Raw genomic sequence first — 23,053 nt, 5'->3', positions numbered from 1 at the left:
GAAGCATCTGTTTCGAAATCCACTCCCAGAAGTCAATATCTCCATAAAATGCCAAAAAGCAAGCGCTTTCCAACCAGCGTAGAACAAAGCTTCCGGCGTGCACCTGCCGTTTTCCTTACAGGGACTGGAAATTGGCTCTGTGAAACCTATAATCAGGGGGGAGGGGGGGGGAGGCTTCAGTTATCGAGATCTCCCATCAAGGCGTCAAGCTCGTCGGTGGCAATCAGGCTCCCGGGCTGACAGCTATGCCGTTCGCAGTGTAATGGCAAAGAGAAGTGGTTTGTAAAAATGTTATTCTCAAATTAGAAACTGTTCATGTTTAAAAATGTAACCGATTCGACTTTAATACGATCCCCGCGCGGCAAAGTGGCATCAGACACCCACTGTTCCACAGAAAATCATTTCCGTCCTTTAATAGAAAACCATTATGGACGTGCTTAGGCTACAGAGATAAGTAAACATACACGATTCTTCCTGTGACAAGAACATGGCTAATACTGTCGCTACAGTTCATAAATTCCAGATTAGAAAGAGTGGACCGTCAGAGACGCAATGACCTCGGCGCCATTAAAAGGCTGCCAACGGTGAAAGCACCCAAGGCCCATTTTATTTTCACGGATATTTCTCATATCCAGATCTGATGACGAGTCGTTACCAGAATCGATGAGTGGCTGTCGCAGTTACTCATGGCGGATTCTTTCTTTCCTCAAAGCTTTATGAAACTTCTGCAGAGGAAATGTAAATTCAAATAGTATTTGCTTCCTTCATTCAGAAAAAACATAGGAATGATAAAGCCAATCCTGATATGAATCAGGGAGAGCAGTTTCTGCACCCGCGTTTCTGTTTTTTCTTTGAAATACATATTTTCAATTCGAGAAACTCATATTCACACACGTGTAAGATTCGAAGTAGGATGGCGTTTACAGTAAGTAGTATCACGTATCAATATTTTACATTAAGCTTAAGGAGAAAAAATGAACTGACACATTGTGGCACACCAAAGTATAACCCATATTTACTTAGAGTTATTTTCTTTATATTGGTCCTTATCAAAGTCATAACTAATGTGTTCAAGAATTAAAAGCACTAACCACGCAACATAGGAGTAGATGAACAACAAACAGAAAAGAGAAGAAAGGAAAAGGTAAAAAAGGGGGCCTTTCCCATCAACTGTAATTTTTAGATACCACATACCTCCACATTTTGTAATCTACGTCCATTTTTTAAATCTCACTGTTTCTCAATTGGAAAGACAAGACATTTTTAAAATGCATCTTTCAACTGTGGGACGTCCATACTTCTAATTTTCAGACTATAATTGTGGCTGCAATGCACATATTGGGAATATGAACATATATTCACCAAATTGCCAGGGGCAGCAAAAGTGACGTCCCGCATCCTTTGTCCTTTTGACATCGAAGGAAGTAATGACATATAACCTTTGGCCCCGAATATTCCCAGAAAGTGGTGACCTGATCTTGGCCCGGATGACTTGACAATAATTGAAATCGCTGAAGTAGAAATCCGGTAATAAGTGCACTAACAACAGCTACCAACATAAATGTCTATGCCACCTACCAACATAAATGCATCTTATAGTTTAATTAGGATGCTAATATGTGATGCCAGGGAAACATAATGCGTTTCTCTTTTTATTGCATACAGAGTTTTTGTTTAGAGTTGAATGTATAGTGCCAAAAACAACAGACCGCCAGTAGGGACACAATTAATTGATATCACAATCTGTCATTATTGATTGGTTCCCCCAGTGTATATATACTAAAAGGGAAAATTGCACTGATATCCCACAGGGAGATGCATACAAAGAGATTTAAAAAAACAATGGCTATGACTACCTGTATTATTAGTCTAAATGACTTCTTGTAATTGTTTAAACGTTTTGAATACATGACAACTTCGAAGGCACTGTCACTCGTGCTAAGCACAGAGGCGCAGATTTTGTTCAAGCATACATTTTTTCATGTATTCACAACAATGAAACCTGGCAACACTTGTTTAAAAAGTATTCGATGGACGAATGCTTTTTCCAATTTAACAGGAACAAAATTGAATGTCCTGTGCCTCAGGGAGAGCTGCAGAGTATAAGCAGTGCTCATCACAGCACAGGGTTATTTTCTGGACCTGCATAAGTCACCATTGAGTCTAGAGGTGCAAAAGCAGTACCAGTAGGCAGTGGGCTGTTGTGGGGGCGGCGGGCGGGTCGCTAGGGGGAGGGAATGAAAGCCAGTGATATCTGTTGGTGCCTCTTGAGATCCCTAAATAACGCCCATGATTAAGCATACTCTTTGTTTCAGAAATGGAAGCAAAAGTCAAGTTGGAGCTAACAGAGTTGTGTGTCTGCATACTTATAAGGGAATTATCTTGATTGGGGAGCACATGGAGACTAAGTCAAATTCATGTCAATAAGAATCAATACCAAATGCACGTTCACGGGGGACATACAGGAGTCCCATCAGACAGCATTTTATGCTGGTGCAATAATTGACTTTCAGAGGTCTAGTGGCAACCGGGGACTTTTGAAAGAGGCAGTGTTTAAATACCAGCCTGATAATGTTACATTCAATCCAGCACTGAGAGCAAGCACAGTAACAGCTAAGGGGTTTGAAGCAAATGGGTTCACAACACAAAAAATACATAAACTATGAAGCAAAGTGGTAGATTTTACAAACTATTATTCCCAATGCACTGACAAAAAGTCATTTGGAGCTATTTCTAACGGGACATTCATGAAATAATGAAATGTTTCATGAACAACAAGATTATGAAGCTGCACTATTTCTCTGCTGCTGCAGATCATGTATGCGGCTCAATGAGGGGCGGATGCATGTTACACATATTGGTGGCACGTCATTGAAAACGTTTTCAATACAGTGTACTACTACTCTAGAAAAAAGTAAATCATCCATTATATGCAAATAAAAGTTGCATCAGTTTCAAAAACTTTGCCCGAAAACATAATAGACATCAGTTTTCCTATGCAAGTTCATGCTGATCAAAAGTATGTGCCAAAAAAAAAAAATTCACAATTGATACTTTTAAATGACATGGTACTACCTTTGTATGCCAAGATACATTTATATCCAAGTGTAAGGAAAAAAATCCACAGTTCTCCAAATCATCAGTGGTATGAATCTGCATATGCGAGGGCACTGGGGTTCCAGCTCAGGTTAGCCAGTGCGATGCTCAAATATGCTAGAGTTCTGCACAGTTTCAACACTGGGCTTACAGTTTCACATTTCCCTAGCTAGGCTTAGTGGAATGGTCCCCCTAGGTGGTAGCGTCAGGCCGTACATCACATCATCCCTAGACTCATGCTGCATTTTAGTCATTCCCAGCCTGCCTTATCACCCTTCTGTGGTCATCCTTGTCTAAGATTGTTCATCACCTACAGAACACCCCAATGTCTCATACAGTATCTTCAGCCTCTGTGCTGAGCCCCTGAGAGTCTGAATGTCAGTCTACCACATAAATATTCACCAGTACATGTATAAAACCTAGATGTACCTTAAGGTTTTGTTTGGCTGAGACATTAACATTCTGACAGTCTGCTTCACTACTATGCATCATGGATTTCCTAAGCCTCCATCACCATACCAAGACCAAACTTGTACTCATTAACAGTGGCCTCAACAACTGCATGCAAGAATGTCTTTCAGAGCTGAATCTGTATAATTTCACATGTAGGCTGTGTTTTGGGGTGCCTTGTAAGTGGACGATTCCCTTGCATGTACAGGGGGGTTAGGTTTTCTGCTGCCTTTTAGTGTTGTATAGAATTTTATTAATGTGGGTTATTAATTGTGTTGTAGAGCAACAAATATTGTGATTTCATCCACTTTGATACATTGTCCTGAGGATGGTCTCATGGACGGTCTAAGGCTTGGAAGACCGAAACGTCAACCTTATACTCTCCATGACACAATTCTGGAGTCCATTAGGAGTGATTTTTGATTGTTTGAAAGACTGCATATAGGACTCAAACCTTTTTGCGGTTGGAGAGTCAGGAGGGTTTGTGATCTCCTTCTGTCCCTTGGATATAAAGGGATTGTAGACTAGAGGAGTCACTAGTGCATTTGTGTAAAAACACTACAGATTATTTTTGTTGCTTTGCTATATTGATGAATATATTATTAGTGAATACATAAAAATTCTTCATTTTTCCAGAAACGAATTACACGCTGTTTGAAGATTTATCATTCATGGAATTTGATCTATGGTTAATTACACCATTAATAATATTTAGTATAGTTGAAATATTTGTACGCAAATGATTCCTCCATGAACATTGTGTGCTTTACAATTTATATTACCCAGTTCCGTGTGGAATATTGGGTTACCCTGTTTATTTGCAACAGTATTATAAATACGGCACAACCATTGTGTCACTAGGGGCCTGTAGGGGGGCGCAGAAAAGTGGCTCATCAGCTCTGATGCACCACCTTTCCCTAAATATGGGCCATAATGTACTTATGATGAAGATTTTGTTTTTTAGAATTTCGTGGAGTAGGAGTATTGCCATAAGTTGATGGTACCCATGCCTCACTCAGCTCATGGTTTTCCACTCTTTTTATAGGTGGGGAAAACTCCAGGTTCACACTGGCAGAGACACTGCTGGCTTGGTCTTACCAGGAATATTGGTTGTGTACACAAATGTCAGCTACATATAGTATTTTAAAAACTTGTTGGATTAAGAGAAAGGAATGCATAAAAATGGGAAAGAAAGGACCAACCTTTGCATGGTATTCACCAAGATATTTGCTTTCCTATGCTGAACCCAACTTTGCTGGCCTTAGGACTCTGCACATTACTACAGCTAACAGGGACACCTTAAGGATTTTGGGGGCTCTGGGCTAAATGTATTTTTGGGGTCCCTGTTCAGAACAGCTCTGACTTTATGATCCAATTTCAGCTCTTTCACACCGTCTTCGGCCAGGTCACTGCAGGGCACAGGGAAGATAGTGATAGTGATGTGTGTTTTCAATACAGCAGCAGTTCGTTAACATTACTATAAATATTCTCTGCAACACCCTCCCATTTTTGGGTGCAGCGAGCAGGCCCTCTGGCCTATTGTATTCTATCTGTGGACTTTTAAGCACGCCCATTGCGCATTCATCACTTTCACTAGTTCATTGACTTGTCTTTCAAAAATCTTTTGTTATCATTGGTAAATGCTCGATGTTTGTTCCTCCTTGGGGCAGTTTTGTTGCTGCCTTGGCCATCGACCCTGTTACATGGATAATTGTACATGTGCCAATACGTTTGACTGTGAGCGAACTTCTTATTCCTTTTGTGTCTCTCCTTTGTGCTCATGCTCATTGCGACCTTGCTGCTTTGAATTGGCTCACTAATGTAAGCTGTTTTAGTTTTCATTTTCAATTTATGTGGCAGGAAAAGTCCAGTTAGGAATTTGTAAAACTAATAGCTTTAACTCAAGCAAATGCAATACCCATTGCATTGCAAATGCCTGTTTTTATGTGAGGTTGTGTTTTAATCTATAAGAAACTTATTTTATGGATGTTGCATGAAACATAAACACACTATTTCTCTGAAAGTGGCTGTAATAGACTCTTTCACATCACACACATTAAAAATAAATTAAAGGGAAACAGTATTTAAAATAATCTGTTTAACACTTATTCTAGGACATCAGGGCTTGGCTCTCTGCAAAACAGAGCTGGCTATATCAGGGGGTCTCCTAAAAGGCTGAAGCCCTGTGTCAAAGCCCACTTTGTCCATGCTTTAAAATGTCTCTGCCTACTAACAGAAATAAAATGTTTGTGATCCTTCTTCCACACAGAGTTAACTTGGTATAGAAATTAGTTGGCACATTTATTTTTCTCAAGTCCCTGGTATATGGTACTACATGTGCCTAGTGTGAGAGGAGGTCTCTTTTTGCATGGTTAGCCCCCACTTTTTGCCTAATGTTGATGTGTCCTAGAAGTTGTAGTGCCCAGAGCCCCTGCTAACCAGGTTCCCTGGGCCAGAGCTCTTTCCCTAAAACTAATGTGATGCTTGCCACAATTGGATACACTCTTACATTTCACTGTTAGACCCTAGTAAATGGGCACCTCAGTACCCAGGGCATGGGATAGTATGAGTAGGCCTCTGAAGGTAGCAGCACATTTAGAGCAATATCACTGACCTGGACAGTGCACTGCTCTGCCTCCCGTGGATCCACCCTGTAAGTAGATCACTTTCCCTGGCTCCTCTGAACTCCTGACAGGATTTTGAGGCCCTCCTCCACCCGCAGACTTCTGCCTGCGTCTCATCCCTGGTGTCTAGTGGGAGAGCCCTGCTTTCCTATTAGGCTACCTTCTGCCTCTCTTCTCCTTTTGCTTTGCTGTCTGCTCTGCTTCACTTGTGTCCCTTAGTGCTCCTTATGCGTTGCTGTGCTCTCTGCTCTGTTTCACTTCTGTCCCTTAGTGCTCCTTTTGCTTCATGTTACGCTCTTCTTTGTTTTTCTCTCACTCCGCTCTCTCGCTCTCACTTTTGCTTTCCCCCTCTCTCTCTCCCCCACCGCTGCTGCCCCTGTGGCCCGCCCCCTCCTCACTCTCCTGTGCTGCACTCCCGCAGCTGCTGCCCCGTAGCTCTGCCCCCTTTTCAGCTCCGCTCCTTTTTCGGCTCTGCCCCCTTATTTGGCCCCACCCCCTTTTTTGCACCGTTTCTTGTCCCCCTCCCATTTCCCAGCTGTCCTCTCCTCCCCCCCACCTCCGTACTTCATGGCGGCCACTGCGTGGCTGCGAGCGGGTGCACCGTTGGAGCACCAAAGGTGCGCCAAAGGCAAGCACATCTGCGCCCGTCCGCGCCTAGACTACACCCAGGGCAAGACCCCCTGGCTCTCGTCCTCCCCACCACCGCCACGCATGTCTTCACTACGACGTTGCCACCCTCTGCGCTCTCAACACCGGCCGCTCTCTTACCTGCCTTCAAGCCTCCCCGCAGACCACCTGAGGACCCTTCTCCTGCCGGAACTGCACCTTCACCAGCCAACGACTCACCCACCAAAGCAGGACACAACCATCTCAGATGTAACCGCCTCAACACTCGCTCTGTCCACAAGCACGCAGTAGTGCTATGGAATCTACTCGACTTAGCTTCCCCAGACGTGGCTTTCCTGACCGAGACCTGGATGAACCCCTCCTCATTGCCTGACATCGCCATAGCCATCCCAGACTGCGTCAAGATCACCGCAGGAGGAGGCATCGCCATCATCCACCAGAACACCCTCAGGATCACGACTAACACTGAAGACACCCTCAGCACCGCCGAACACCTGCACTTCCAAATTTACACTGACCCCAACACCACCCTCCGAGGGACCTTCATCTACAGGACCCCCTGCCCACAACAGCAGTTCAGTGACTCCGTTACCAACATCATCAGCATGCACGCTCTCGCATCCACTGACTACATTCTCCTCGGGGACTTAAACTTCCACCTCTAGAACACCAACGACAACAACACCGCCACCCTGCTTGACAGCCTCTCCAACCTCAGCCTCAAACAGCTCGTCACAACACTGACCCACTCCACAGGACACACATGCGACCCTATTTTCTCTGCCAGCAATCGCTTCTCTTTCAGCCACACCACCGAACTTCACTGGACAGACCACCACTGCATCCACTTCTCCTTCAAGAAACCCACGACACACCACTACCCACAACAGTTCCACCACCACAGTTGGAAGAAGGTCACCGAAGACCAATTTATCGCGATCCTCTCCCAGAACCCACCCATCGACACCACCGACACTGATGCAGCTGCCAGCAACTTCAGGCAATGGGTCAACACCTGTGCCCCAATCAAGAATCCCTCCAATAGACACACCAACAGAAAGGCCTTCTGGTTTACTGGCATAGGTGCTCACTGGTTTCATCCAGCCTGCCACTTCCAGAAAGCCAATATACAAACCCGGGGGAGAGCCATGGCTCTCTGGTTTGTAAAACAGTGCCCTTCCTCAGTGGAGGACCTAACACCCCCTCCCTCGGGAATGTTCAACACCCTGGCGGTGAGCTTCAAAGGGCTACCTCCCCTGAAACTCGAGCCTGCAGGCCTGCTGCTATCAGTAGATGGCTTCCCCCTTTGCAAACTCCCACTTTTGGTGGGAGCAAAGGTGGGAAAGCAGACAAAGGGTAGGAGGAGTGGCCTTACTCAGCATGCACCACCCCTAGGGACTTGCAGGCAAAGTGGACCTTCCATTTCATTTCCTTCATATTGGATGGCAGAAAATTAGCCAATGAGGTTTAGGGTAGTGGCCCTTCCCACAGGAAGTGGTCACTGTAGTGGGTGTAGCCACCCAAGGGTAAGTGTCCCAATGGACACTGCAAGGTTCCCATTAAAATGCCCACTGAATTGAGTATATAGTGGGTCCCCTAAACCAAGAAATTAGATTCATCTGTAAGAAAACAAGACGGCACCAAAGATCCTGACGGACGAGAACAGAGGACCTGCTGCACCAGAAGAGTCTCCAAGACCCTTGCTTGCTACACCAGAAGTTCTGACAATCACTGCTGTGGAGGAGCTCACCACTGGACTGACCTCGAAAGACCCCGAGGACCTCCAGGCTTTGCAAAAAGCCCAAGAGCTCCCTTCTGAGTGGAGGCACCACTCAAGAAACCAAAGGAACCTGCAAACCTGTGAGGGACACTTCACTGACTGGACAATATCTCTGCAAACGGAAGTCACAGCCACACCCAATGACACACCAATGACAGCCAAGGATGAGACCTACAAGTGTGGCAATTTTGGTGGCATAGCACCCTTCCATGGCTGAGTTGTGGCAATACCCCTGGTATTGACCAGTGCACGCCGGACATCCCCAAATACAGCTCCCCCTGAGCCTCAACTGGACCAGGAGGAAGTCCCAGTAAAGGGACTTCAGTGACACCCCCGACCTCCAGCCAGAGCGTCTGCGACATCCTGCAAAAGCCCAAGAAGAAGACTTACCTCCAGCTCCGAAGGGTCCCTTTGCGCACAGCTTCCAAGACCTCCATAACGCCCTGCACCTGGCCGCCCTGAGCCTTGCATCACTGAGTGTCCCGAGTCCTTAACACCTTGCGACCTTAACAGCCATGGGGACCCCAAGGCACCAACTTGAAATCTGCAATTCAGCTCCTTTTCCAAGCTTTGCCTCCAGGTGGCCCTGTGCCAAGAGACTTTCTAACATTGCCAGAACTGGGAGCTGGCTGAGGCTCTCTGTCTGGCACAAGGTGCCCACCGACTGCTGCGACCATCCTGAAAAAGAAGAGACTGGTAACCCAACTGTACGATTTGTTTATGCATTTTTAAAAGTGACTGCCTATTGATTTCTATGGTGCGTAATTACGCACAGAAAGACTAACTTTATTAAAACTTTGAAAAGTCATATCTCAAAAATTACTTAACGTATCTTAAAGATCTTGGTCTTAAAATTTATATAAATGTCTGAAGTATTTTTAAAAATTCTGGTCCGGAGTTATTCATTGACTGCGTGTGGTGCATAATTGTATTTGTGAGTAAAGCAAATACTTAGCACATCTCCTGGATTAGCCTAACTGCTCGACCAGCTACCTTAAAAATTGGAGCACTACATGGTCTAATTTTTACCTCTGGAAACCAAAGTTTGGTGCCTGGACCCTGCATAGGGTGCCTAGTTTTGCACACTACATAGAAGGCCAGCCTCCTACACTGAGGGCCTATAAATGAAATCATTCAAGTGGACTGAAGCACCAAATGTGCTACCCACTAAAGTAGCAGTGTAAAACATGTTTCCAGGCCAGCCCCAGCAGCCTGGTTATGCAGTTTTAAATAGCCATTTCAACCTGGCAAAACAAACCTTTTGCCAGGCCTACACCTTCCAATTTAATTCATGTAAGTCACCCCTAAGGTAGGCCCTAATTGCTCATAGAGCAGAGTGCATGATATTTAAATAGTATATTTGATGTTTTACATGTCTTGGCAATTAAAAAATGTTGTTTTTCACTGATGCAAGGCTGCCCCTCCCATAAGAAAACACAGTGTTACATTCTAACAATTTATAATGCTTAATTCCAGTTTGGGAGTAGCTAGAAAATTATTTAAGGACTCATTTTAGTAGTAATTTAAAATCCAACTAAATAGTAAAGTTGGATTTCATATTATTACTATTTTGAATATGACACTTTTAGAAAGTTTTCATTTTCCAGCCAAAGGTGCCTTTCTGCCATCTTCCAGTGTCACCTGACTGTTGAATGTCTCCCCTTTGGGGGAGATGTAGATTGGTGGCAGACAGTGGACAAAAGGCTTATGTGTGGAGAAGTGTTTTTCTTCTAGAGCAGGTTAGCCTGGTGACTGTACCCAGCCCCACTCCTGAGATTCAAAGGGTGCTGTCAGACAAAGCACTGTTCAGTTACATTAAACTGATAATCCTGACCCAGCGGGAGCGATGATCGTTGAATGTCTGTCCACACACTTTAAAACTTCACTGACTGCATTGCTGTTGGCCTGAATCACAATGAACAGAATAGGGGAATGGGACAAATTAATAAACAAGATCTAGTCCATTACTTCACAGAGTCACCCTTATCTGTGGTTGTCTGGTGGGCTTCGAGGATGTAGTGTAAGCTACAAAAACGTAAGAGAAGGCTATCCACTAGTCACCATTACTCATCCTTATATGTTTGCCACACTCATCAGTCTCTCAGTATTACCTCTCAGCTGGCCAGATCAGCAAAGAACCTATGATGGCTGCTGTTGCAAATGGCCCTTTCAGCAAGGTCACCCCCAAACCTTTTATCTTTTTCCCTTCATTTTTTGGTGAATTTGTTTTTGTTGGCTTTTGGACTTTGGGCACTTTAGCACTGGTAACAAGTGTTAAAGTGCATGTGCTCACTCTCCTAAAGCATGGTGACATTGATATAATCACAACTAGCATATTTAAATTTCTTATAAGCCCCTTGTAAAGTGCTTAATATGTGCCCAGGGCGTGTACATTAAATGGTTCTAGTGGGCCTGCAGCACTAATTGTGTCACCCATGGAAGTAGCCCTTTAAACAAGTCTCAGGCCTGCCACTGCTGAGCCTGTATGTGCAATTTCACTGCCATGTGACTTGGAATTTAAAACCCCTTGCCAAGTCTTAAACCCCCCCTATTATTACACATAAGACACGCCTAAGGCAGGCTTTAGGTAGCCCAAAGGGCAGGCATGGTGTATGTAAAAGGCAGGAGACATATTGTTTAGTTTTACATGTCTTGGTAGTCAAAAACTCCCAAATTCGTATTTCACTAGTTTGAGGCCTACCCCTCTCATAGGAAAATATTGGGGATTACTTAAAACATTGATGAAGTGTAATTCCTGATTGAAAAGGAGCAGGTCTGTTGTTTGGCACCAACGGATTTGTAATGATAAATTCGCCTTGATGATAAAGTTGGATTTATGATTGCAACTTTAAAAATGCCACTTTAAGAAAGCTGGCATTTGTCTGCTCTTAAGCTCTGTGTGCCTTCTGCCTTCCTCCAATAAACATCTGGGTTAGGTGACAGCTGTGCTATGTGCATTCCCTCTAGACAGTCACTTGTGAAGGGAACAAAGGTGTGCCTGATGTGAGATTCACATCCTGAATGGCCATCACCTGGCTGAGGGGCCATCCTGGGCAGGATTGGAGGGAGATGCTGACTCTTGCACCTTAATAGGGCTGTGCCTGTCCCCACACAGAGAGCTGCCTACCACCCGTGGTGTGTCTGGAGCCAGGGCAGGAAAGGGAGGACCTGGGAACACTTTCAAAGCCCCTCTTTGAAGTCACCCCCACTTCAAAGGCATCATTGGGTATAAGAAATGGACTTCTGACCCTACCAAATCAGCACACTTCTGGACCCAAGAATACTCTGCCAGGAAGAAGGACTGCTGAGCTGCTGAAAGGACTGCCACTCTAATGGAACGTTACTGGACTTTATCTGACTCCTGCTTTGCTGTTGCCCTCCTCTCTTGGGAGTTAGGAGGACTGAACCTGCATCTCTTCATCCCCTGAACCAAATGACTCCAAGGATTTTCCTCTTCTTCTGCTGTCTCATGGACATCAAAGACTGCCTGCATCTCTCCTACAGCTTCTGGACTCTGCCAACTGTGAGTCCTACTGTGCCAAGTGGTGTCAATTGTGTCCTGGTACCTTGGAAGTGGGATCATCAGCTGTGTTTTGACAAAAACCACGCAGCACCCTCAGTGCACAGATCAGAATTGCTGCATCTCACCTCGATGAGACGCATTACAACTGTCTCTGAGGAAAAGGACTTTGCATCACCTACTGTGTGGCTCTAGATAGACACATCAACATCAACCCCAGTGCATCCCTTTCACTCACCTGGCTGCATGACTCCACGATGACACATCGCCTTAATTGCTAAGGGTTTGATGTCACACCTCGAGGACATTGCATCAATGACTGCGCAGGCTCAGTAATAATACATTCCCTGGCTATGCAGATTGGAACCGAAGCATCACCTTTACAGTGCCTCCTCTGCTCCCCACATCGTACCTTTGACTTTGAAGCAACTATCCATCCAAGGTACTGTTTTCGTGGGACAAGGCTGGTCCCTGCATCTGGTCTGTGCTCCATCACAGTCAGCTTGAACTTTGTATTTACCCCTGTCTAGCATGACCATATAGCCCCAGTTGGCACTTTAAGCTGCAAAGCACAACTATTGCAGATATTCTTTAAAAAAATCATATTGCTACTTCCACTTATTGGATATTTGTTGTTTTAGTCTTGTTTTGCTTGTAAAAATATTGTTTATTTTTCTAAACTGATGTGGAGTATTTTTGTGTTGTTTTCAGTGTGCTACTGTCATTTAAATGTTGCACACATAATTTACACATTTCCTCGTATGTTAAGCCTGACTGCTCTGTGCCAATCTACCAGAGGTTGAGCACATGTGAATTTAAGGAGTGTAACTGACTTACTGTACTAGGATTTATATAGGGTGCATACATCTGCCAACTAGAGACCCCATTCCTAACAGCTGCATAGTGCTTGAGCTTAGGTATTGCATCTCAAAATACAATACCAGCTCTTTTACTGGTTGAAATGTCTTATAAGGACTCGAATGTCCATTCGGCACTGGAAGGCATACAGATGCTGCCTAGTTACCATACACTCGTGGATTATTCTTTGATGAATAGCTCTGTGCACACGCACCACAAATTATGCAGGAAAGTCTTTAGGAGGCACAGTGGAGGCACAATCACCCATGTACATTTGCCTTTGTTAGCCACAAGACTTATGGAGTATTATTCTTTTGTTGTTAGTATAATGTGTCTGTGCAGAGTTAGTCTTTGTATACATAATTACAATATTAGTCCATTAACACAGTGTGCAGGGTAAGTTTTTGTATGCCATGTCTTTATGCTGTTGTTGCATGTGGGTGCACTAGGATTTGGGAAATAAGTCTAGGCATGCATAGGTATGGTATGCAGATTAGGACTGTGTGCATACTTGTGTGCTCAGCCTTTAATTGCACTCAGGAGTGAATTGATGGTTCTGAGTCACCCGACCAACACCAAGCTGAGGCATGCAGGGACTGGTTTTGATTCAAGGGATCCACGCAGTGGCACCCAACTTACTACAATTTCTGTTTTCTCTTGCATGGTTCGCTGAACCAAGTATGCAGGAACCAGACTGGATGCTGCAAACAAGGACCAGAGCAGGTCAGTTGAGTGCCATCTACACAGCAGAGTCTAAATTTCCTAGTAAGCGGGGTGTGGCATTTATAGTCCAGGTACCTCAAAATGACTGCAGAGAACTGGCAGTACCATGGGACCTCACGCTCCTTCTCAGCATGTGCAGCAGGCTCTTTTGGTGTATTGCTATACTTGTTAGATGTCTTTTTTATTTCGCTCAGCATTAGTCAATCATTCTTATAACACCATGCATAGCGGTAGCGCTTGGCAAACATAATACATAAAACATAATATAGTACTTAGCAAACATGCTATCAGGCATAGCTTATGTACACATCCTCAACTCAGTGGTGTTTTGTGCGCCCTTAGTGTCTGTGTCCTTCTCCAAGAATTGACCATGCTCATCCAAGACTTCATGCTCTGACACGATTTGTGAGTCACCAGTGAATCTGCGTATGTGCTCATGGCAGGTGCATACCCTATCATTGGCAGATGTAGCTCACTCCAAAGCCTGCCTCCCTTTGTATTTACTTACTCAGCTTGCCTTCAAACCAAGTGGGAGTGTGTAGCTGCCACAGAACTGGTTTGGATTGATCACGACGGAGGAATTGCTCTTTTTCCATAAACACACCTCTGGGTGGCCACATGGGAGCTCTGTCTAGGGGAAGATGCGTTCTGCATGTTGGTTTAGGGAAAAAGGGGTACTGTGGGTAAACATACAAAACACAAAGGGGGGGGGGCTACAAAAAATGGGTAGGGTCACCGTGGGAACATTTACCCTATTGGTTTTTGAGTGGTCAGGGTTCCCCCTCTCAGAGGCTGGTACTGGGCATAAATGTGGCAACCCCAGTACCCTCCTCAGATCTCTCCTGAACCTGTATAGTAACAGAAGAGGCATGGTACTGATGATGGTGACCTGAAAAGAGCCTTTAAGCATGGACCTACTCTTCCCCTTGTACCCAGGACAAAGAAATAGACTCCAAGGATCATAAGGCTTACCTCTTGTCAGGAGTCCCCAAGTTGCCTCCTGTGTTATCTGTCAGCATCCCCAGGGATTAAGATTAAATCATATCTCTGTTCTTGGTTAAACCTTCATGTTTCTAAGTAAACATAATGTGCTGTGTTACACAATTGGTTTTTATCAATGCTTCTTTGCTAATGTGAGCAGGTTTAGACATGTGCTTCTAATTAGGTGTGGTGTAGACATGTGCTTCCAATTGAATGTGGTGACTCATCCACATGTGGAAACTCAACTGCTTTCCTGATTGGATATAAATAGCATAGTGAAGCATGCCTCTCTGCTTGGCTTTGTTTTTCTTCCTGATCTCAGCATCTGATTTGGTAGTCTAGCCCCTGCTGTCATCCTTGTATTCAGGACTTTTGAGGCAATTCTTTTCTTTCTTCCTGTACCAGCTGACACCAGGCATTCCTCCAGCACTCCAGAAAAGACTGCAGCTAAGTGACTAGTATTCTCCAGGGAGTTTGTTCTTTGAGCACCGCGCTTTCCTAGAACAGCTGGTGTATGTTAGACCTCGTATTTTGGCAGAGTGCTTATCTTGAAGAGACAAATGCATTTCTGAACAGTCTACATTATTATTGTAGTTACTTGCCTAAATGTGCTTCAGGAAATTTGCTTGAGCTCAAGTACTGCAAAAAGTGACAGTGCAATTTTAAAAGAGCATTTACGTGACTTTTCTTTCCCTAATAGCATAACTCTTGGATTTAAATTGTGTCATGATTCTGTCCTCGCAGGTAACCCGAGTGAGAAAAAGATGTTAGATCTCTGTCAAAGATGGTTTTGGTGGCCCACACTTGTGCAGGATGTCAGAAGCTACGTTCAGACTTGTTCCACCTGTGTTGGGGCTAAGACCCCACATACTCCAGCCACAGGATTGTTACTTCCCATGCCAATTCCGGTTGCCCCATGGCATACCATAAGTATGGATTTTATTTCTGATCTCCCAGCTTCCAATGAACACACTGTCATATGGGTTGCTGTAGATTACCTAACTAAAATGGCTTATTTTGTTCCATTAAAATGCCTCCCTACGGCTTCCAAGCTCTCTGATTTGTTTGTCCAACACATTGTACGGCTTCATGGGTTGCCCACCACAATTGTTTCTGATCGTGGCCCCCCAATTTATATCACAATTGTGGCGTAGCTTCTGTTCCTCTGTCGGTATGGATGTCCGCTTGTCCTCTGCATATCATCCACAAACCGATGGGCAGACAGAACGTGCCAACCAATTGTTGGAGAAAATCCTGAGATGTTACATTGACACATGGTCTACTGAGTGGGATAAGGCTTTACCTCTTGTTGAATTTGTATTTAACAACAGTGTCCACATGTTTATAGGAGTATCCTGATTTTATTGTTTGTTTGGTCTGCAGTAAAGAATGCTACCTCTAACTGGGTCCCAAACATCCATAAGTAGTCCCATCAGTACAGAAACATCATAAAGAGTTACAGGAGATTCAAAAACAAGTACAACACCATTTAAAACTCTAACAAGCTCAAGTGAAAAAACAAGCAGACAAAAGAAGGAGACCTACTCCCTCTTTTCAGATAGGAGATCAGGTGTGGCTCTCATAAAAACATCTCCATCTTGCAAGATCCAGAAAATTAAACCCCTGATTTCTAGGCTCCTTTGCTATTGCCAAAATCATCAATCCTGTGGTAGTAGAACTGACATTGGCAGATGATTTCAAGGTACACCCCTGTTTCATGTGTCGTTACTCCGTCCCCATTCCCCTGATACCCACGATGCCCCACCACTTCCCCTGGTAAAAGTACACCGGCAATATGAATTTGAAGTGGCCAAAATTCTTGACTCCAGGCAGGTCTGTGGTGATTTACACTATTTATTGGCTTGGAAAGGCTATGGGCCGGAGGACAATTCCTGGGAACCCGCTTCCACAGTTCAAGCTCCACGTCTTACTAAAAAATGCCATCTCCTGCACCCTTCCAAGCCCCACCCTTTGAGAGGGTCCTTGGTGGGGAAGACTGTCAGGAATCCCCAAGGTGCCTCCTGTGTTATCTGTCAGCATCCCCAGGTATTAGGGTTAAATCATATCGCTGTTCTTGGTTAAACCTTAATGTTTCTAAGTAAACATAATGTGCTGAGTTACACAATTGGTTTTATCAATGCTTGTTTTACCAATGCTTGTTTGCTAATGTGAGCAGGTGTAGACATGTGCTTTTAATTGGGTGTGGTGTAGACATGTGCTTCTAATTGGGTATGGTGACTCATCCACATGTGGAAACTCAACTGCTTTCCTGATTGGCTAAATCTCATCTCTGATTTGGCAGTCCAGCCCCTGCTGTCATCCTCGTATTCAGGACATTTGAGGCAATTCTTTTCTTCGTTCCTGTACCAGCTGACACCAGGCAATCCTCCAGCACTCCAGAAAAGACTGCAGCTAAGTGACTATTATTCTCCAGGGAGTTTGTTCTTTGAGCATCGCGCTTTCCTAGAACAGCTGGTGTATTTCAGCCCTCGTATTTTGGCAGAGTGCTTGTCTTGAAGAGACAAATGCCTTTCTGAACATTCAACATTATTATTGTAGTTACTTGCCTAAGTGTGCTTCAGGAAATCTGCTTGAGCTCAAGTGCTACAAAAAGTGACAGTGCAATTTTAAAAGAACATTTACTTGACTTTTCTTTCTCTAATAGCATAACTCTTGGATTTAAATTGGTTAATTCATGCCTGTGTTTCAGGTTTGAGGAATTTGCTTTTGAAGGGTTTTTCACACACACAGTGAAACCAAACCAAACTGTGCCACCCTAACTGTTTAAACACAGAGTGGACATTTGTATTTCTTGGATTGTTTTTGTTCCTTTTTGTTTAACTCTATGCATGCAGGAAAGTTATACGTGATATAATTGATGCCCTTGTTTGTCTTTCTTGTGCATGATAAGTGCAACCACAGATCTAATTGTAGTGTGTAACAGTGAATTTCTATGAAGCCAGCCCTAATGTTGCAGTACTTATTGTTATGGTACTCAGTTTGGGTTTTTGGTAATGCAGTGTTAGTAATTGTGCCAACAGTTATTATTATCCAAGAAAGGTGCTGGAGCATCCCGGTGTTCTTCTACCTCTCCTGTGCCCATATCAGAAAGAGAGATTCAGTTTCAAGGAAGTTGAGTGCACTAACTCTACTATCACTCTGTGAACAATGACCTGCCCCCCAAAGATACAGGGTACCTGGCTGGACCAGCAAGACGTGGCAGTGTTTTGTCTCTTTCTCTTCCACCCCCCCCTTTCCTTTTGGAACACCTGCAGGGGTTTCTGTGTCCACCAGGAAGTGCTGAGAGGTGTTCCAGGAGGTCGGGGCATACCATCGTCCCTGCAGACATCCTGCTTTTCAGGTGAGTGGTCCTGTCTTGACACCTCTTGTGTGGGGTACAGGGACACAACAAGATTCAGGAGGCCTTTTTCTTGCATTCCCAGCAGATCAGTTGCAACTGGACCTACCCAGGACCCTGCAGCCTGCCTTTGCTGGAGTGAAGCTTGACACCAAGTGCTATCCTCGAGGTCCAGGCCCCTTGCTGGCGTCAAAGTGTACTGTTCTTTAAAGTTCCTGAAACCTGTGACTTAGAAACATTTTGCCAACTTTTTGCTCTGAGAACTGACTGGGGACCAGGACCAAGCTTCCAAGCTGATCCAAGGAAGAGCCAAATATTCAGGTTACTACTGCTATGCTCTTCTCCGCTGCAGCAAATCTGATCTAGCGAGACCTTGCAGAGAAAGTGTTAGCGTCATAAAGCCCTTTTGGGCTACTGTCTGTAGCCTTTCCCATCTGGAAGAATCTAAGCTCCAACTAAGTGACTAAGGGCCAGATTTATCAAAGGTTTTACTTCAGCCTTACACCATGCAAGGGGAGGTGCGGTTACCCAAAACTTAGAATGAGATTTAGCAAGCCACAGAAGCGACCTTGTGTGGCCCTATGGTGCTTGTCAAATATGGAGTAACGCAAGGCAGCACAAGATGCTGCCTTGTGTCACTCTGCTCCAGGGAGACATCCATGGATGGAGCATGGCTGTTCCCAAAGATCTATCCATTGATTTTGAGGCATTCCCAGATTTACCATGAGTGACAGACCTGGAAATGCATAAAAAAAATGCCAGTAGAGGCGGAATGAGGAGAAATATCTTTAAATCACCTTGTTTATCTTCTCTAAGTATGCTGCATTCTGCAGCACACATAGAAAGAGGAAAATGCCTCAGGAATGTTTTGTGCATGAAGGTTTGCCGTTCTACACGGAAACAATCCTGCCTGCAATACAGGTTTCTTTCACCATGGTTCAAAGTTTGCTGCATTGGTGCTAGGCAGCACCTAGTGTGCCATCACAAACAGAGGAAAGGAATGTGCCGGATAATGTTAAATATAGTATTTATTTTCCCTTTCCCTGTCAAGCAACATAGCACAGCAAGATGGCTTGATGTGCTGCATTGCACGACATTTTGATAAATCTGTCCCTAGTAAGTCACCACCAGGAGAAGGTGTGAAAAGTAGGCCAGAAAGGGACCTTCTCTGGGTGTGAAATTAATATTTCTATTTCTTGGAGTTCTCCTGAAAAACGTCAGTGGCTTCACCAAGATCTCACTAAGTAACTATCAGATGACATGAAGCCCTTTTTGGCTACAGCTTGCTGCCTTTCCCCGTCGAGGATTTTTGACTTAGAGACCATAGAATAAAGGGCAGATTTACTAACATTTTTTCCTGGGTTTGCATCACATAAGTGTTTGTGTTGGATTTCATTACTAGCAATACACGATGTACTGGAATATTGCCTGAAGTAACGCAAAGCAGCGCAAAGTGCTGTTTTGCATTATTCTGCATCAATCAGGCATTTCATGGGTGGTAAATGGGTGTTCCTATTGTTGTTGGTATAAAACCCTACGTACCATGAAGAAATGCTTTTATTTCTATTAACCTTTCCACCTTTGCATGGGTGCTGTACTCTACAGCACACATCAGAAGTAAGAAAAGTTTTAAAGTTAGTCTAAGCATAACATTTTGCACTGGAAGGGTGCCCTTTTGGTACAAATCCTATGCTAGACTCACACAGACATCATTGCGCTATGGTGCAAAGGTGAGTGTGATGCTTGGCTTCCTGATTATGGGTAGAACTAAGGAGGCAGCAGGATAGTGACATATTTGTGTAGATATCGCCCGTTCTTGGTTGTTGCACTGCGTTGTGTGAGATTTCCAAATCTGGATCCCGGTCCAAAGGTATCATTGTTCACTGGGAAGAACCTGGTCCCTGTACCTGACTGCTCTCCATTGAGGTAAGCCTTAACTTTTGACTTTGTCCCAGTCAAGCGAAAACAGATGACCGTGGTTGGTACATACTGCTTTTTTGGTGCTACATTTTGAACCTAAAGCTTTAAAAATCAAAATTTCCAGTTCTACATATTACCTGTGGTTTTAGTGACAGTGACACAAAGGACGCTGGGATGTAGCCTGCATATCCTGATGTGCCATCTGGGCTAGGCTGGAGGGAGGAGGGTCACTTACACCTGAAAGGGCTGTGCCTGCCCTCACACAATGCAGGCTTCAACCCACTGGTATGAGTCTGGAGCCAGTCCTGGGCAAGACACGGTCTTGTCAACAACAGAGACTTTCCTTTGAAGTTTGCCTACTTCAAAGGCAGAAAGGGGTATAAGTTGTGGACTCAAAACCCCAGACTTTTAGGTTACTTCAAAATTGAAGAGGAACTTCTGCCAAGGAGAAGAGCTGAAGAGCTAGAGGAGGAGTACTGCCCCTTTGCCTGTGAATGTACTTTCTGGGTTGGCCTGCAGTTGTTGCTTCTGCCTAAAAGAGGACAAAGACTGGACTTTGTGGTATATTCCTGCTTGAGAGGTATCTCCAAAGGCTTGGAATGAGCTTGCCTCCTGTTTCGAAGGGACAGCAAAGGCTTCACTAACTCGTCTCTGACTTTGCTTGCTGTGGACTCTAGCTTGTCAGAGGGTGCCATTCCAGTTCCTGGGCTCCTGGAAGTGAAATCTGGTGAAATTCCTTTTGAAATGACCTTAGCCGACTTCTTGCAACTTCGCAAAGGACGCCGCTGCATGAAACCCGTGACGCCGCCTGCACCTGAAGCCCTGGGCCTTCCTGAAGTGCAACTACCCCACTGACAATTCAGGCCCAACGTCGCTGCACCCACTGACATCCCGAGAACTCATGAGATCAGAGTGTCGTAGTACCGACATTCGTTACACCCGACCCTGTTGCAGTGTTTCCGACTCTGTGTCATGATCGCAACCCCGTGAGTTTGCCGCACAGCATCTTGACTTCTCCAAACATCGACCCTGCCAGAGATTTAAGTGATCGATACCTCACAACCGACGCCGCCTCACCTCCTGCTCGCCACAACAAGGACCCGATGCCTCTCATCGAAGCCTACGATCCTTCGCCCGCAGCACTGTAACCGACGCCACATTGGATGCAGCAGGGCCTTGCTTACAGACTCCATGCCCCGGCTTGTTTCTTCACTTTTGCTAAGGTACACTATGACCGGTGCCAGTGGTGTTGCATTGTGGGAAACAACTCTTTCACGACACCATAATTACAGCAAATTGCATCATTTGTGTTTCTATGCACTATTTTTGTGTTTAATCTTGCAAAATTCATCTTTACATGTGTACATCAGATTTTTTATCGTTTTGATCTTGTTTTATTTAGATAAATATTTACTATTTTATAAACTTTTGTGGTGTCCAATTTGCATGTTTTCACTATATTACAGTGTGTGTTGGTACAAATACTTTACACATTGCCTTAGGGATGAGCCTGACTGCTTGTGCAAAGCTACCAAGAGGGTGAGCAGGGGTAATCCAAGTGTGTTTCTCCTTTACCCTGACTAGAGTGCGGTTCCCTGCTTAGAGAGACTGCAAACTCACTGCCAACCAGAGATCCCGTTTCTAACATAGTGCATAAAATCAAAAGGTTCGTTAATTTGTATTTTATGAAATATTATTCATCATCAAACCTGATAAGCTTTTCCGGTCATTTCTTTCTCCTAAAAAAATCAAATATTAAAGGACCAATAATGTTTCTTCCTTAAAATGTGTCATTGATTGTTCAAAATATGCATAAAGTAAATCCTATATTCTGGGAGAGAGAGTTCAAGAAAGTGATTGATGGAATATCTGCATTTGTCTCAGCGAATGGTAATTTCCCAGGGTCACATCCCAGACCACTGTTTTTTTTGGCCCAGAATGCTACCTGAGATTAGATCCAGCTGCATGCAAATTAACTCCTACAGACACAGTCCAACCTGAACTGCCAATCCAGGTCCAAAAGCAAAATGAACAAAAGCAACTGAAAAATGGTTTGGGCCTAATTGGGCCTCCATTTGGGTGCTACTTGATTCCAGTAGAAAAGCTAGCATGTGATCTGCATATGGACATACACTGCAATGATTACAGCATCACTACGAAAATACAAAAAGTGATGGATGGATGCTTGAATTATTCTCAGCCACTGGTAACTGCTCTGGGCCATGTCCCAGCCCATTGCTTTTTTGCCCATCCTGCAACCCCAGATTAAAACTTTCACAAGCAAATTAGTCTTGATCTTGCTCCAATCAAAACAGTCTGGACCAAACTGCCAAGTCTTTCCTAAAATGTGGGAAATATCTGTGTGGTTAAATGCTCAGTGAGTTAAGTTATGGCACAGTAAAAAGATGACAAATGGCTGGTGGAGTTTGTGTGATAAATGTCGAGCGTGGTAAGTAGTGGTTATACCAGTTTCATTAACTTTAACCCCTTCGCTGCCAGGCCTTTTCCCCCTCAGGTGCCAGACCTTTTTTTGGTTATTTGGGGCAGTTCGAACTTAGACCCTCAACATTTTTTGCCCACATAAGCTACCCACACCAAATATGCATCCTTTTTTCCAAAACCATAGGGATTCTAGAGGTACCCAGAGTTTGTGGGTTCCCCTGAAAGAAACTAAGAAATTAGCCAAAATACAGGAAACATTTTGTTTTCTTTTTAAAAAGGGAAATAAGGGTGGCAGAAGAAGGCTTTTTTTTTTTTCCCCTGAAAATGCCATCAACAAAGACTTTGCAGTGCTAAAATCACCATCTCGCCTGCTTTGAGGAACAGGCAGACTTGAATCAGAAAACCCAATTTTTTAACACAATTTTGGCATTTACCTGGGACATACCCCATTTTTACGATTTGTTTGTGCTTTCAGCCTCCTTCCAGTTAGTGACAGAAATGGGTGTGAAACCAATGCTGAATCCCAGAAAGCTAAACATTTCTGAAAAGTAGAAAAAATTCAAAATTTAGCAATGGGTAATTTGTGTAGCTCCTGCAAGGGTTTCCTATGGAAAATAACAGCCAAAATAAAACAAATATTGAAATTGAGGAAAAAAACCAGCCATTTTTCTCCA

This window comes from Pleurodeles waltl, chromosome 7 (genome assembly GCF_031143425.1).
Source record: "Pleurodeles waltl isolate 20211129_DDA chromosome 7, aPleWal1.hap1.20221129, whole genome shotgun sequence".
NCBI lineage: Eukaryota > Metazoa > Chordata > Amphibia > Caudata > Salamandridae > Pleurodeles > Pleurodeles waltl.
This window is presented reverse-complemented; position numbering follows the sequence as displayed.